We start from the raw sequence: 17,324 nt of genomic DNA, 5'->3' as shown, positions 1-17,324 counted from the left end.
TCACCGGTCTATCACATAACAGCGCACCATGTGGTCAGGAGCGGTATTACAGGTAACACTTATCACTGGTCTATCACATAACAGCGCACCATGTGGTCAGGAGCGGTATTACAGGTAACACTTATCACCGGTCTATCACATAACAGCGCACCATGTGGTCAGGAGCGGTATTACATATAACACTTATCACTGGTCTATCACATAACAGCGCACCATGTGGTCAGGAGCGGTATTACATGTAACACTTATCACTGGTCTATCACATAACAGCGCACCATGTGGTCAGGAGCGGTATTACAGGTAACACTTATCGCTGGTCTATCACATAACAGCGCAGCATGTGGTCAGGAGCGGTATTACAGGTAACACTTATCACTGGTCTATCACATAACAGCGCACCATGTGGTCAGGAGCGGTATTACAGGTAACACTTATCACTGGTCTATCACATAACAGCGCACCATGTGGTCAGGAGCGGTATTACAGGTAACACTTATCACCGGTCTATCACATAACAGCGCACCATGTGGTCAGGAGCGGTATTACAGGTAACACTTATCACTGGTCTATCACATAACAGCGCACCATGTGGTCAGGAGCGGTATTACAGGTAACACTTATCACTGGTCTATCACATAACAGCACACCTTATGGTCAGGAGCGGTATTACATGTAACACTTATCACTGGTCTATCACATAACAGCGCACCATGTGGTCAGGAGCGGTATTACATGTAACACTTATCACTGGTCTATCACATAACAGCACACCATGTGGTCAGGAGCGGTATTACAGGTAACACTTATCACTGGTCTATCACATAACAGCGCACCATGTGGTCAGGAGCGGTATTACATGTAACACTTATCACCGGTCTATCACATAACAGCGCACCATGTGGTCAGGAGCGGTATTACAGGTAACACTTATCACTGGTCTATCACATAACAGCGCACCATGTGGTCAGGAGCGGTATTACAGGTAACACTTATCACTGGTCTATCACATAACAGCGCACCATGTGGTCAGGAGCGGTATTACATGTAACACTTATCACTGGTCTATCACATAACAGCGCACCATGTGGTCAGGAGCGGTATTACAGGTAACACTTATCACTGGTCTATCACATAACAGCGCACCATGTGGTCAGGAGCGGTATTACAGGTAACACTTATCACCGGTCTATCACATAACAGCACACCTTATGGTCAGGAGCGGTATTACAGGTAACACTTATCACTGGTCTATCACATAACAGCGCACCATGTGGTCAGGAGCGGTATTACATGTAACACTTATCACTGGTCTATCACATAACAGCGCACCATGTGGTCAGGAGCGGTATTACATGTAACACTTATCACTGGTCTATCACATAACAGCACACCTTATGGTCAGGAGCGGTATTACATGTAAATCTTTATTACAAATGATAAGTTTCCAATTTTTGTCTTTTTTATGGCTTTTATAATCGCGGTTTCACTTATGAAATTATAAATTTTCTTTATATCATTTGTTTCTTATTTGTAAAACTAAAACTGAATTTTCACTTGAACAGAAAACTGTTGATCCCGTGAAGTTCAGATATAAGTGCTATCTGCATGAGCTGTGTGATTGAACGTCTGTGCTTCTCCTTGGCCTGAGCATCTGACTCGGAGGTAGATCTCTGTGTAGTGAGCGCAGGAGATTATGGACCATGTAAAGTGTTTATTGATCCTACACAATGCCTGACTGCCATACAAAGCAGGACACACAATGATGAGCGGGCAGCGGAGCTCCTCTGCAGCTCAGGAGATCAATGTGGCGGTCCAGGTACGTAAGTGACAATCCTGCAGCCGGACATTAAGGGCTTATTGCTAGTTCCTTCACTTGATCCGGACAGTTAGACGAACCGTTACTTAGTGGCAAGGGAAGGTGATTGTCGGCAGATGATGGCAAGTAATGAACCTGCTCCTCCTTCTCCCAGTAAATCAATCATGTACTGACCATGTGTTTGTGCCCTGTCGTCAGTTCCGTAGAATACAGACCCTGCGGACCGCTCCCCACTACATCCAGACATTGCCAATGTCACCAACTGCTGATACCAGAGGACAATAGCGGCTCTGACTCATCGACTTTGAATTTTGGAAGAATGATAAGTCTTCATGTACCCGGATAACATAATGCTCACACCCTGGGCTACGGGAATTGGGCATCTCCGGTCATACATCTCAATGTCCTGCTCCCACCACACACTATAATATATGTGATGCAGCGTAATTGCACCCCGCCATTACAGCGCTGCCATTTATATCCTGCGGCCCACGCACATTTCCTGCTCATTTATAGACGTTTTATCATTCGGAGTGACGGTCGGTAATAAGGCTGAGGAAGGAAGCGGTACAGGTCTATGGCAGGAGGGCGGAAGTTTATGTCTTTTGGAGAACTGGACAACTACTACAACCTCCAACAGGTAATATTCCATAGACTACTGTAAAATAAAGTGTTATCAGTACTTGTGAAGAAACCAGATTATATCTTAATTACCCAGACATCTATGTTAGCAAACCAAGAATTGACTTTTTATCTGTTGGGTTTTGGATGTTTGTGTAAGCCTGGAATATTGATGTGTAGCTGATATAATATAGTGCGCTCTTATCCTTGATGAATAGTGAGGTCTACTGATATGTTAATTATACATTGTCTAGACCAGATAGTTTGTTGATTTTTAAAACAGAGGAGGAAAATCTATGCAAATAAATTATATGATCAAACAAAGCAACTTGGTCGTCACCATTCTTCCCCTTATCTATGGAGGGTGGACTGAAGGACACTGGGTAAATCTAAGAATAGGTTACATGCCAATGTATAAAGAGACTCAGAGACAGAGAGACAGAGGCAGAGACAGCCAGAGATTCAACCAAGACATATATACATCCAAAGAGACTCAGAGACAGAGAGACAGGGGGAGAGACAGCCAGAGATTCAACCAAGACATATATACATCCAAAGAGACTCAGAGACAGGACAGCAGCCATTTTGCATTATGGCTCCATCACGAGGGACACGGATCTATGATGCTAAAGGAAACAACCTAGGGGGTTTTGGCTCCAGTTGGAAGGATACAGATCTGCTCCATTGACCATCACTGAACCATGATGCGTTTGGAGAAAGCAAGAATTGGGACCCGCTGGTCACCTGGCTCCATGGATATGGTCAGATAAGCCAAGAGGTGACTCTCGCTTCAACTGACCTTGCATGGACCCTATGGACTGTTATCTTCCTACGCTTGTTGCTACTTCCTCTCTGTGTGTACCACAGATGGGGTAGCCGACCCTGGGAGCTCTGACGTAGCATCTGCCATTATCTCTGCAGGTCAGCGGAAAGGTGAGACTTTGCAATGTGCACCATCTTGGGGTATTTTACTTGGACTGTTATATGTGTTATCTACCTGTTTTGTGGTTCAGTAAAGCATTGCCACACTGTGTTACCCTCACCCTGTGTTGTCTGAGGAGAGTTATGCCCATGTTAAAGGGAGAGAGGGCGTTCAACGGGTCGATCCCTGGTCCATGCGGTTCCGACTAACGGACCTGGTCACCTGTCGAACCCCCTGTGACTCCACAAGCACACGATGTGGTCAGAAGCAGTATTACATGTAACACTTATCACTGGTCTATCACATAACAGCGCACCATGTGGTCAGGAGCGGTATTACATGTAACACTTATCACTGGTCTATCACATAACAGCGCACCATGTGGTCAGGAGCGGTATTACAGGTAACACTTATCACTGGTCTATCACATAACAGCGCACCATGTGGTCAGGAGCGGTATTACATGTAACACTTATCACTGGTCTATCACATTACAGCGCACCATGTGGTCAGGAGCGGTATTACAGGTAACACTTATCACTGGTCTATCACATAACAGCACACCGTGTGGTCAGGAGCGGTATTACATGTAACACTTATCACTGGTCTATCACATAACAGCGCACCGTGTGGTCAGGAGCGGTATTACAGGTAACACTTATCACCGGTCTATCACATAACAGCGCACCATGTGGTCAGGAGCGGTATTACAGGTAACACTCATCACTGGTCTATCACATAACAGCGCACCATGTGGTCAGGAGCGGTATTACATGTAACACTTATCACTGGTCTATCACATTACAGCACACCATGTGGTCAGGAGCGGTATTACATGTAACACTTATCACTGGTCTATCACATAACAGCGCACCATGTGGTCAGGAGCGGTATTACATGTAACACTTATCACCGGTCTATCACATAACAGCACACCATGTGGTCAGGAGCGGTATTACATGTAACACTTATCACCGGTCTATCACATAACAGCGCACCATGTGGTCAGGAGCGGTATTACATGTAACACTTATCACCGGTCTATCACATAACAGCGCACCATGTGGTCAGGAGCGGTATTACATGTAACACTTATCACTGGTCTATCACATAACAGCGCACCGTGTGGTCAGGAGCGGTATTACAGGTAACACTTATCACTGGTCTATCACATAACAGCGCACCATGTGGTCAGGAGCGGTATTACATGTAACACTTATCACTGGTCTATCACATAACAGCGCACCGTGTGGTCAGGAGCGGTATTACATGTAACACTTATCACCAGTCTATCACATAACAGCGCACCATGTGGTCAGGAGCGGTATTACAGGTAACACTTATCACTGGTCTATCACATAACAGCGCACCATGTGGTCAGGAGCGGTATTACAGGTAACACTTATCACTGGTCTATCACATAGCAGCGCACCATGTGGTCAGGAGCGGTATTACAGGTAACACTTATCACTGGTCTATCACATAACAGCGCACCATGTGGTCAGGAGCAGTATTACATGTAACACTTATCACTGGTCTATCACATAGCAGCGCACCATGTGGTCAGGAGCGGTATTACAGGTAACACTTATCACTGGTCTATCACATAGCAGCGCACCATGTGGTCAGGAGCGGTATTACAGGTAACACTTATCACTGGTCTATCACATAACAGCGCACCATGTGGTCAGGAGCGGTATTACATGTAACACTTATCACTGGTCTATCACATAACAACGCACCATGTGGTCAGGAGCGGTATTACAGGTAACACTTATCACTGGTCTATCACATAGCAGCGCACCATGTGGTCAGGAGCGGTATTACATGTAACACTTATCTCTGGTCTATCACATAACAGCGCACCATGTGGTCAGGAGCGGTATTACATGTAACACTTATCACTGGTCTATCACATAACAGCGCACCATGTGGTCAGGAGCGGTATTACAGGTAACACTTATCACTGGTCTATCACATAGCAGCGCACCATGTGGTCAGGAGCGGTATTACAGGTAACACTTATCACTGGTCTATCACATAACAGCGCACCATGTGGTCAGGAGCAGTATTACATGTAACACTTATCACTGGTCTATCACATAGCAGCGCACCATGTGGTCAGGAGCGGTATTACAGGTAACACTTATCACTGGTCTATCACATAGCAGCGCACCATGTGGTCAGGAGCGGTATTACAGGTAACACTTATCACTGGTCTATCACATAACAGCGCACCATGTGGTCAGGAGCGGTATTACATGTAACACTTATCACTGGTCTATCACATAACAACGCACCATGTGGTCAGGAGCGGTATTACAGGTAACACTTATCACTGGTCTATCACATAACAGCGCACCATGTGGTCAGGAGCAGTATTACATGTAACACTTATCACTGGTCTATCACATAGCAGCGCACCATGTGGTCAGGAGCGGTATTACATGTAACACTTATCACTGGTCTATCACATAACAGCGCACCATGTGGTCAGGAGCGGTATTACATGTAACACTTATCACTGGTCTATCACATAACAGCGCACCATGTGGTCAGGAGCGGTATTACATGTAACACTTATCACCGGTCTATCACATAACAGCGCACCATGTGGTCAGGAGCGGTATTACATGTAACATTCATCACTGGTCTATCACATAACAGCGCACCATGTGGTCAGGAGCGGTATTACATGTAACACTTATCACTGGTCTATCACATAACAGCGCACCATGTGGTCAGGAGCGGTATTACATGTAACACTTATCACCGGTCTATCACATAACAGCGCACCATGTGGTCAGGAGCGGTATTACATGTAACATTCATCACTGGTCTATCACATAACAGCGCACCATGTGGTCAGGAGCGGTATTACAGGTAACACTTATCACTGGTCTATCACATAACAGCGCACCATGTGGTCAGGAGCGGTATTACATGTAACACTTATCACTGGTCTATCACATAACAGCGCACCATGTGGTCAGGAGCGGGATTACATGTAACACTTATCACTGGTCTATCACATAACAGCGCACCATGTGGTCAGGAGCGGTATTACAGGTAACACTTATCACTGGTCTATCACATAACAGCGCACCATGTGGTCAGGAGCGGTATTACATGTAACACTTATCACTGGTCTATCACATAACAGCGCACCATGTGGTCAGGAGCGGTATTACATGTAACACTTATCATTGGTCTATCACATAACAGCGCACCATGTGGTCAGGAGCGGTATTACATGTAACACTTATCACTGGTCTATCACATAACAGCGCACCATGTGGTCAGGAGCGGTATTACATATAACACTTATCACTGGTCTATCACATAACAGCGCACCATGTGGTCAGGAGCGGTATTACATGTAACATTTATCACTGTCCTATCACATAACAGCGCACCATGTGGTCAGGAGCGGTATTACATGTAACACTTATCACTGGTCTATCACATAACAGCGCACCATGTGGTCAGGAGCGGTATTACATGTAACACTTATCATTGGTCTATCACATAACAGCGCACCATGTGGTCAGGAGCGGTATTACATGTAACACTTATCACTGGTCTATCACATAACAGCGCACCATGTGGTCAGGAGCGGTATTACATATAACACTTATCACTGGTCTATCACATAACAGCGCACCATGTGGTCAGGAGCGGTATTACATGTAACATTTATCACTGTCCTATCACATAACAGCACACCATGTGGTCAGGAGCGGTATTACATGTAACACTTATCACTGGTCTATCACATAACAGCGCACCATGTGGTCAGGAGCGGGATTACATGTAACACTTATCACTGGTCTATCACATAACAGCGCACCATGTGGTCAGGAGCGGTATTACAGGTAACACTTATCACTGGTCTATCACATAACAGCGCACCATGTGGTCAGGAGCGGTATTACATGTAACACTTATCATTGGTCTATCACATAACAGCGCACCATGTGGTCAGGAGCGGTATTACATGTAACACTTATCACTGGCCTATCACATAACAGCGCACCATGTGGTCAGGAGCGGTATTACATGTAACACTTATCACTGGTCTATCACATAACAGCGCACCATGTGGTCAGGAGCGGTATTACATGTAACACTTATCACCGGTCTATCACATAACAGCGCACCATGTGGTCAGGAGCGGTATTACATGTAACACTTATCACCGGTCTATCACATAACAGCGCACCATGTGGTCAGGAGCGGTATTACATGTACACATCACTGATCAGATTTCCAGCATTCCTGTAGCCCGGCTTCCTGCAGCTTCGCATCCTCTTGCCAGATGTCACATCACATTGTAGATTTGGGCTACTGCTCCATTTTTCAGTAATCAGATTTGATGTATTAAAACTTCTTTCTTGCATTTGGCTAAAAAAATGATTTGTGAATTCCCAGAATGGTTAAGTGATTGGACCAGTTACAGACGTCATTGAGCCCAGCGCAGACCAGTCTACCAGTAAGCAGACACTAATACTCCTGCATGATGGGAGCAGTAGTTTTGGCTGATGATGTATTACCCTTTGTACCACCCGGCGCCCCCTACAGGAGTATACAGGAGGCAGGTCCTGGCCAGCAGCACAGAGCCATATTCTTCTCCCACAGTGTCCAGCACATAGAGGCACGGAGCGCGTTGTGGCCGCGCAGACCTGCAGGCGCTGAGCACGGTGCGTCTATCCCCGGAGAAGGTCACCCATTCTCCGACTCATTGGGATTCTGCCCTGGAGCTCGGTGACATTCACCCTCCTCCTCCTCCTCCTCCTCCTCCTCCTCCTCCTCCTCCTCCTCTCATCCTCCAATGTGATAGAACAAGGGACCGAGCGGCGGCTCCACGACCGCTGCAAATGTCACCAACCTGCCAGAGAATATACAGAGCAATGGAGGCACAGCCCGCAGGGACGGACCCGAATACTCCGTCCCAGGCACCAGATACAGCAGCGAGGTGCAAGGTGCATGAGATGGAAACCTTCCAGGGGAACCTGCACGTTATCAATGTTTGCAGCGGATTTTTTTGCAGTAAAACTCGTCTGTTGGTAGAAATAATGCCTCTCCAATATTAGAGGTTTTCATGCTTTTTTGCAAAAATTGCAAAATACCTTAAAGAATTCACACACTGCAGATTAGAAAAACACATTCATAAAAGTATCCAAGAGAAAAAAAGCAACATGTGTAATAGAGATCAAAAATCTCATACACCGTGCATGCACAATGAAAAAACGCTACAAATACTCAATGTGCGCACAAACAGGTAATATATAGCGTTTATCTACAGAAAAATATTACATTTCTGATCCTGTACTGTTCCTGAGTTACATCCTGTATTATACTCCAGAGCTGCACTCACTATTCTGCTGGTGCAGTCACTGTGTACATACATTACATTACTGATCCTGAATTACATCCTGTATTATACCACAGAGCTGCACTCACTATTCTGCTGGTGCAGTCACTGTGTACATACATTACATTACTGATCCTGCGTTACATCCTGTATTATACTCCAGAGCTGCACTCACTATTCTGCTGGTGCAGTCACTGTGTACATACATTACATTACTGATCCTGCGTTACATCCTGTATTATACCCCAGAGCTGCACTCACTATTCTGCTGGTGCAGCCACTGTGTACATACATTACATTACTGATCCTGAGTTATATCCTGTATTATACTCTAGAGCTGCACTCACTATTCTGCTGGTGCAGTCACTGTGTACATACATTACATTACTGATCCTGAGTTATATCCTGTATTATACCCCAGAGCTGCACTCACTATTCTGCTGGTGCAGCCACTGTGTACATACATTACATTACTGATCCTGAGTTATATCCTGTATTATACCCCTGAGCTGCACTCACTATTCTGCTGGTGCAGCCACTGTGTACATACATTACATTACTGATCCTGAGTTATATCCTGTATTATACCCCTGAGCTGCACTCACTATTCTGCTGGTGCAGCCACTGTGTACATACATTACATTACTGATCCTGAGTTATATCCTGTATTATACCCCTGAGCTGCACTCACTATTCTACTGGTGCAGTCACTGTGTACATACATTACATTACTGATCCTGAGTTACATCCTGTATTATACTCCAGAGCTGCACTCAATATTCTGCTGGTGCAGTCACTATGTACATACATTACATTACTGATCCTGAGTTACATCCTGTATTATACTCCAGAGCTGCACTCACTATTCTGCTGGTGCAGTCACTGTGTACATACATTACATTACTGATCCTGAGTTACATCCTGTATTATACCCCAGAGCTGCACTCACTATTCTGCTGGTGCAGTCACTGTGTACATACAATACATTACTGATCCTGAGTTACATCCTGTATTATACTCCAGAGCTGCACTCACTATTCTGCTGGTGCAGTCATTGTGTATATACATTACATTACTGATCCTGAGTTACATCCTGTATTATACTCCCAGAGCTGCACTCACTATTCTGCTGGTGCAGTCACTGTGTACATATATTACATTACTGTTCCTGAGTTACATCCTGTATTATACTCCAGAGCTGCACTCACTATTCTGCTGGTGCAGTCACTGTGTACATACATTACATTACTGATCCTGAGTGACATCCTGTATTATACTCCAGAGCTGCACTCACTATTCTGCTGATGCAGTCACTGTGTACATACATTACATTACTGATCCTGAGTTACATCATGTATTATACCCCAGAGCTGCACTCACTATTCTGCTGGTGCAGTCACTGTGTACATACAGTGGGGGAAATAATTATTTGATCCCTTGCTGATTTTGTAAGTTTGCCCACTGACAAAGTCATGAACAGCCTATAATTTTAAGGGTAGGTTAATTCTAACATTGAGAGATAGAATATCAAAAATAAAATCCAGAAAATCACATTGTATCAATGATATAAATTTATTATCATTTTGCAGTGAGAAATTAGTATTTGATCCGCTACCCACCATTAAGAGTTCTGTCTCCTACAGACCAGTTAGATTCTCCTAATCAACTCGTTACTTGCATTACAGACACCCGTCTTACATAGTCACCTTTATAAAAGACTCCTGTCCACAGACTCAATTATTCAGTCAGACTCTAACCTCTACAACATGGGCAAGACCAAAGAGCGTTATAAGGATGTCAGGGACAAGATCATAGACCTTCACAAAGCTGGAATGGGCTACAAACCATAAGTAAGACGCTGTGTGAGAAGGAGACAACTGTTGGTGCAATAGTAAGAAAATGGAAGAAATACAAAATTATTGTCAATCAATTTTGATCTGGGGCACCATGCAGAATCTCACCTCGTGGGGTATCCTTGATCATTAGGAAGGTGAGAGATCAGCCGAAAACTACACAGAGGTAACTTGTTAATGATCTCAGGGCAGCTGGGACCACAGTCACCAAAAAAACCATTGGTAACACATTACGCCGTAAAGGTTTAAAATCATGCAGAGCCCGCAAGGTCCCCCTGCTCAAAAAGGCACATGTGCAGGCCCATCTGAAGTTTCCCAGTGAACACCTGGATGATTCTGTGAGTGATTGGGAGAAGGTGCTGTGGTCAGATGAGACAAAATTGAGGTCTTCGGCATTAACTCAACTCGTCATGTTTGGAGGAAGAGAAATTCTGCCTATGACCCAAACATCATCATCCCCACTGTCAAGCATGGAGGTGGAAACATATTTTGGGGGTGATTCTCTGCTAAGGGCACAGGTCTACTTCACTGCATCAATGGGAGAATAGATGAAGCCATGTACCGTAAAATCCTGAGTGACAACCTCCTTCCCTCCCCCAGGACATTAAAAATGGGTCATGGCTGGGTCTTCCAAGAAGACAGTGACCCAAAACATACAACCAAGGCAACAAAGGAGTGGCTTAGAAAAACACATTAAAGTCATGGAGTGGCCTAGCCAGTCTCCAGACCTTAATCCCATAGAAAACTTATGGAGGGAGGTGAAGCTCCGAGTTGCCAAGCGACAGCCTCAAAATCTTAATGATTTAGAGACGATCTGCAAAGAGGAGTGGACCAAAATTCCTCCTGACATGTGCTGTCACGGATCCCACTGTGTTGCCACCAATTTGTCAAGTACCCGCTCTCAGCACGCGACTTGGGGTTGCGCCTGCAAGGGTTAATCTATCTCCCCTCTCTCAGTGTGGCATTTAATCTCTGTCCTATGAATGTAATGGGAGCATAAATCATACACCGACCCAGGCCACACACCCGCTCATACATGCTGCCACTACGCACCGAACACAAGGGCGATGAGACCCGAAAATATTACTACAAACTGTCTGCCAATCATAAGGATCAACACTTTAAGGCTATGGATTCCTTAGAACATATAAGGTTCAACTTGTTAAAGTTTTATGCTTTAATACAAAAGGCACAGTGCTTACAATAAAGAAAAAGGTATAAAAATATGGTAATAAAAAGAAACACAAATATGTAAAACAGTTATAAAAATGAACAAGAGAAAACTTACAGAAATAGCTAACTTTGTAGCCTGCTTTCTGCTCCCTGAGGGGGGAATGGATGGACTGGATCACATCAGCTCGGCTGCCCTCAATCTGTGAACAACTTTGTACACGTACAAGCCTAATTTGTAGAGTTACTCTGGAGGTCAAATTTCTAGACCTGCCTCTCAGGTTAATATTATAATTGCTTTTTTTTGATTGGACCACGGCAGCTCCCCAAATGAATATATTATTTTCCTCGGAACAGTCTTTGCCTAAAGGTTCTCACAGATAGGTAGTGTCAGGCTGTAATTGACATCTCTCTTCGAAAGAGCTAGAAGGTGTGAAATGTTTCCCCTTCTTCCTGGTTCCCAGCTAGACCCCTTTTGTGACCGGAGACAGTAGACTGCCTTCCCAAGATACATATGTTGTGACCTTTGTGAGACCTTCAGTTTCAGGACAGATGTTAAACTACTTGTCACGATATGGTATGAAATATCATAAGTTAGTTTTCTTGCTAGCATGCGGGGGCTAAAACCCCCCCTCTCTCTGGTTCTCTTTCCTTCCCTGTGTTTCTATCTGTCTGTGTAGAAGAGCTTGCCTTGTGGGGGAGTTTTATTGACGAAAGGTATTTACGACTAGCATAGCTGCAAGAGAAATTTGTGTTAGCAGGAACTGTTAGAGAAACTTCTAGAACGCATGGAAGGTCTTTGTTCTGTTTTTGGAAGATATTATGCAAACCGTTTAAGTTACGAACACCAAAATATATCGTCATAATCACACTCGGAGGATCTACGCATCACTCTAATCACAGGCTTGTAGCTCCATCTGGTACAGAGGTAGGGATTTCTCTGTCAGTGTGCGTGACAAATAGGACATATTTGATCTCATCGGAATGCCCACGATACTATGAGATGAACGATGGGTATGGTGCGATTATTTTATGTTCTGTAGCGAAGTTACGGGCATCAGATATATTTAATGCCCAGTTAGTGAAACCAAAGAGGTAGGAGGAGTTGGAAAACCAAGCCCTTTCTGTGAGGTCACAGACTGTAGGTTTTAAGTGCTGGCAGGCATCCAAGAGAGCAGAGTTGTGAGTTTTTACCTGAAGCGACCAGACTGCGAGTGCCAATGCACTGGGATAGATGGAAAGCTCCTAGCCTGTTGCCTGCAATGCAATGATCTGAGAAATGTGAGTGTTATCTTTTCTTCATTTAATCCTTTTATTTTTATAATTACCTTGTACATATTTACAATTGTCTCATTTGTAACATCTTTGTAAAATATTTTATAAACACTGCCTAAAAATCATTTATGGGGTATACTCTTTAATACTAGTTCGTTCTTCCTGCCCTAAACCGTACCCTGTCTCTGAAGGGAATTACGCTACTGTTTTGGGGGTTAGCAGCCGAACCCGTTTAATCGGCGCTGGTGGCAGCTTACCGTGTGCCGGCTGTTGGGGGGTCACTGTAGCGACTGCGGCTTGATAATTATTGTTCCTGCCTGAGTGGGAGTAGTTATCGCGTTGCTGTAGTGCGCCCAATAGCCAGTACATAGCAGGCAGCCTTTCTGGCGACTAATTACCCCAGGTGCAGTACCTAATCTGACCTGAGAGTAAGGGGGGCGCCAGAGAGCTGCAAGTGTTAAGTGGAACTGTAAGCGGGATAGACACAAATCCCTGCAGTTCATGGTATATTGAAGAGCAGTGGGATACCTAAAATAAGCCCCTGCTGTAAACAAGAGGTCAATAGCCTCGTGTGTGTTTTTTCATCACATTGTGGTAGTGGAGGGATAACTAGGATAAGCCCCCCTGCACATGTGATAGCCGTCTGCTGGTCTAAGGTCACCCCAATCCGTGACATATTGTAGGCAGCGGCTGAGGGATCTTGACAGTCACGGTGTGAATCGTGACATATTGGTGGCAGCGGTGGGATATTAGAGCATTAGTGATTTGGTTTGAGCAATCATTCCTTTCACTAAAAACTTGCAGAAAGTTCTTGCGAGAACTCTGCGCAAATAAGTTTGGAGAACGAACTCAGTGTTTATTAGTTGTGAGACAATTGTGTACTGGTAATTATCCCCTCCCTTTTTCTTCGTTTTTCTATCCTATCTTTTATTTGGCAACCATGGTTGGGCTGGGAGAAGCCTTTTATGAACAGCAGACCAGAGACACCCTTGTTGCCTTATGCAAGTCACAGCACATTGACTATGCAAGCAAAAACAAAAGCGAACTGGTCGCAGCCCTGATGCAATGGGAAGCCGCTCTAGACCACTCACAGAGCCCAGAAGCCGCAGATGCCAGCACCAGCGAACATGGTGCTGCAGCAGAGGTCCAACCACTGAATGCTCGCCCCGTTAGCAATCCGGGCGAATTGGACCCCCACCTGCAGGCAGCCTTGAAAGAATTCCCCACTGACGACCATGAGGGACGTCGGCAGCTGATTCAGCAATACCGGCAGGAGGCTGAGGCCCGAGCCGAGCGAGAGGCCCAGCGAGCCGAGCGAGAGGCCCAAGCGCAGCGGGAGTACCAGCTGCAGATGGCCCGACTGCAAATGCAGGGGTCGTCCCAGTCCAGTCGTGAGCCCAGCAGCGCTCAGACACCAAAGCCCCGGCCCGACCACTTTCCTGTTATGGAAAAGGATGGGGACTTGGACACTTTTCTGCGGGCCTTTGAGAAAGCCTGCAGGCAGTACCAGCTGCCTACACAAGAATGGGCACGGTACCTGACACCAGGGCTGAGAGGAAAAGCTCTGGAAGCGTTTGCTGCACTCCCTCATAGTCACCATCTTGTTCTTGAGGGAGTGCGGAAGCCAGTCACCACCAGCTGGAGAGGGGGTAAGCCTGCAGCCAACGCCAGTACCCCTGCCAGCCAACACACCAGAGGTCCTGTCCCCGTGGCCAACAGCACCAGACCTACCACCGAACTTCGCCAGTGTTACCACTGCAGGCAGACTGGACACCTCAGTCACCAATGTCCAGCCAGGCAGAAGAACCCCTCATCCCAGGCCCCAGGGCCTAATGCAGCCGTTCTTTTGGTGGGTGGTGTGGTTGGGAGGGTGTGTGACAACGTACAGCCCGTCACTGTGGGAGGTCGTGTTGCTACAGGCCTCAAGGACACCGGGGCTGAACGAACCCTCATCCGACCCGAACTGGCGGCCCCTGAAGAAATCATTCCGGGGAAAACCCTAACTGTCACTGGGATTGGGGGCATCAGCTGTCCCTTACCGATGGCCCGGGTTTTTATTGATTGGGGTGCCGGGAGCGGGGTGAAAGAAGTGGGGCTGTCTGATAATTTGCCCACTGATGTTTTGTTGGGGACTGATTTGGGGAGGTTGTTTGCATACTACGTCCCTGACACCCCTCCCCAATCTGCTAATAAGGGTAACGTTAACCCTGATGATGATGATGATGATGATGGGAAATCGCATGTGTTACCTGACCATGCTTTATCTTGTAATGATGCATCTGTTAACCATTTTTTCCCTAGGATTGATGGTGAAAATGTTGTACCTGTGCCAACTGTACCTGATAACGCTGTTTCTATGAAAGTTGATGTGTCCGTAGGTACAGGAGTGCTCAGCCACGTCGCTCTGCGGAGTGAGACGGCTGAGGAACCCCTAGCAGGGGCAAGTGTCGGTGCTACAAGAAATGGGGAGATACATGGGAACCGTGAGCAAGGTGATGCCATGCAATTGACCAGTGCCACCGAGGAAGGTAACTGGCCCATAAGTAGCAATGCTCCTGAGGTAATGGGGGTGGATGGGGAGGTAGAGCCCATAGCAGCGTCGGCTGTTGGGTCTGTAGAAATCCCCGGGGAGACAGCCTACGTAGCTGCTGTCACCCGCAGTCAGAGTGCCCGGAACGCAGATACCTGTCTGCCTTCCGGACCCTCCTCAGTCATCAGTGTGACTGAACCAGAGGTGGACCCAGTGCAGGTCCCAGAGGGCTCCCGTGGGGAAGGGACCCTGACATCGCTTTTGGCTTCCCCTAGCCAGGAGTTTCAGGCCGCTCTGCACACAGATGCGAGCCTAGAGAGTTTGAGACAACTCGCCGGGACGCGCTTCTCCGAGACTGATAAGGAGAAGGTGTTCTGGGAAGGAGGAAGGTTGTACCGGGAGACAGTACCCGGAGAATCACAAAAGGAGTGGTTGAGGGAAAGACAGCTGGTCGTCCCACAGCAATTCCGGGGTGAGTTGTTGCGGATTGCCCATGAGATCCCGCTAGCTGGACACTTGGGGATCAGCAAAACTAAGGCCCGGCTGTCTCAACACTTCTATTGGCCTAAGATGGGGACAGATGTGTCAAACTACTGCCGCTCCTGTGTCACCTGTCAAAGAGTGGGGAAGGCGGGGCCTGCTCTTAAGGCTCCCCTGATCCCTTTGCCAGTGATAGAGGAGCCTTTCCAGAGGATTGCGGTGGACATTGTGGGCCCGCTGGCCGTCTCCAGCAGCTCTGGAAAGCGATTTATTCTTACTGTGGTAGACTACGCTACCCGGTACCCAGAGGCAGTAGCTCTGTCGTCAACTAGGGCAGATAAGGTGGCGGATGCCCTGTTGGCCATCTTTTCACGTGTAGGATTTCCCAGGGAAATGCTTACTGATCGAGGGACCCAATTTATGTCTCACCTAATGGAGGCTCTCTGTAAGAAAATGCAGGTGAAGCACCTGGTATCGAGTGCGTATCACCCACAGACCAATGGCTTGTGTGAACGTTTCAATGGTACCCTCAAACAGATGCTACGCATGCTGGTTGAGACTCAAGGGCGCGACTGGGAGCGGTACCTCCCACACCTGCTATTCGCTTACCGAGAGGTTCCGCAGGCCTCGACGGGGTTCTCCCCCTTCGAGCTCCTGTACGGCAGGCGAGACCGGGGACCCCTTGGGTTGGTAAGAGAATCCTGGGAAGAGGAGCCGAACCCTTCTGAAGTGTCCATAGTGGAGTATGTCATGCGCTTCCGTGACAAGATGCAGACCTTGACGCAGTTGGTGCATGACAACATGACGCAGGCTCAGGCTGATCAGAAGCACTGGTACGACCAGAACGCCCGGGAGCGGACCTACCACGTGGGTCAAAAGGTGTGGGTGCTGGTTCCTGTACCAACGGATAAGCTTCAGGCAGCCTGGGAGGGCCCGTACGTCGTCCACCAACAGCTCAACCCGGTCACCTACGTGGTCACGCTTGACCACGCGCGGGGTAGGCGAAAGGCCTTTCACGTCAACACGATGAAGGCTCATCACGAACGTGAAACTTTCGTCCTACCGGTCTGCAGCTTACCCGAAGACGGGGAGGAAGACACCCTCCTGGACATGCTGGCCCAAGCCAAGGCCCGTGGGTCCATTGAGGACGTGGAGGTAAGCGCCTCGCTAGATGAACCACAGCGGTTGCAGTTGCAAACCATGCTGGAACCCTTCCGGGTCGTGTTCTCCAACCGGCCTGGACGGACTGAGTTAGCCGTCCACGAGGTGGACACCGGGAATCA

This window comes from Ranitomeya variabilis, chromosome 1 (assembly GCF_051348905.1).
Source record: "Ranitomeya variabilis isolate aRanVar5 chromosome 1, aRanVar5.hap1, whole genome shotgun sequence".
NCBI classification, from domain to species: domain Eukaryota; kingdom Metazoa; phylum Chordata; class Amphibia; order Anura; family Dendrobatidae; genus Ranitomeya; species Ranitomeya variabilis.
The sequence above is the reverse complement of the archived record's forward strand: the minus strand, read 5'-3'. Positions refer to the sequence as shown.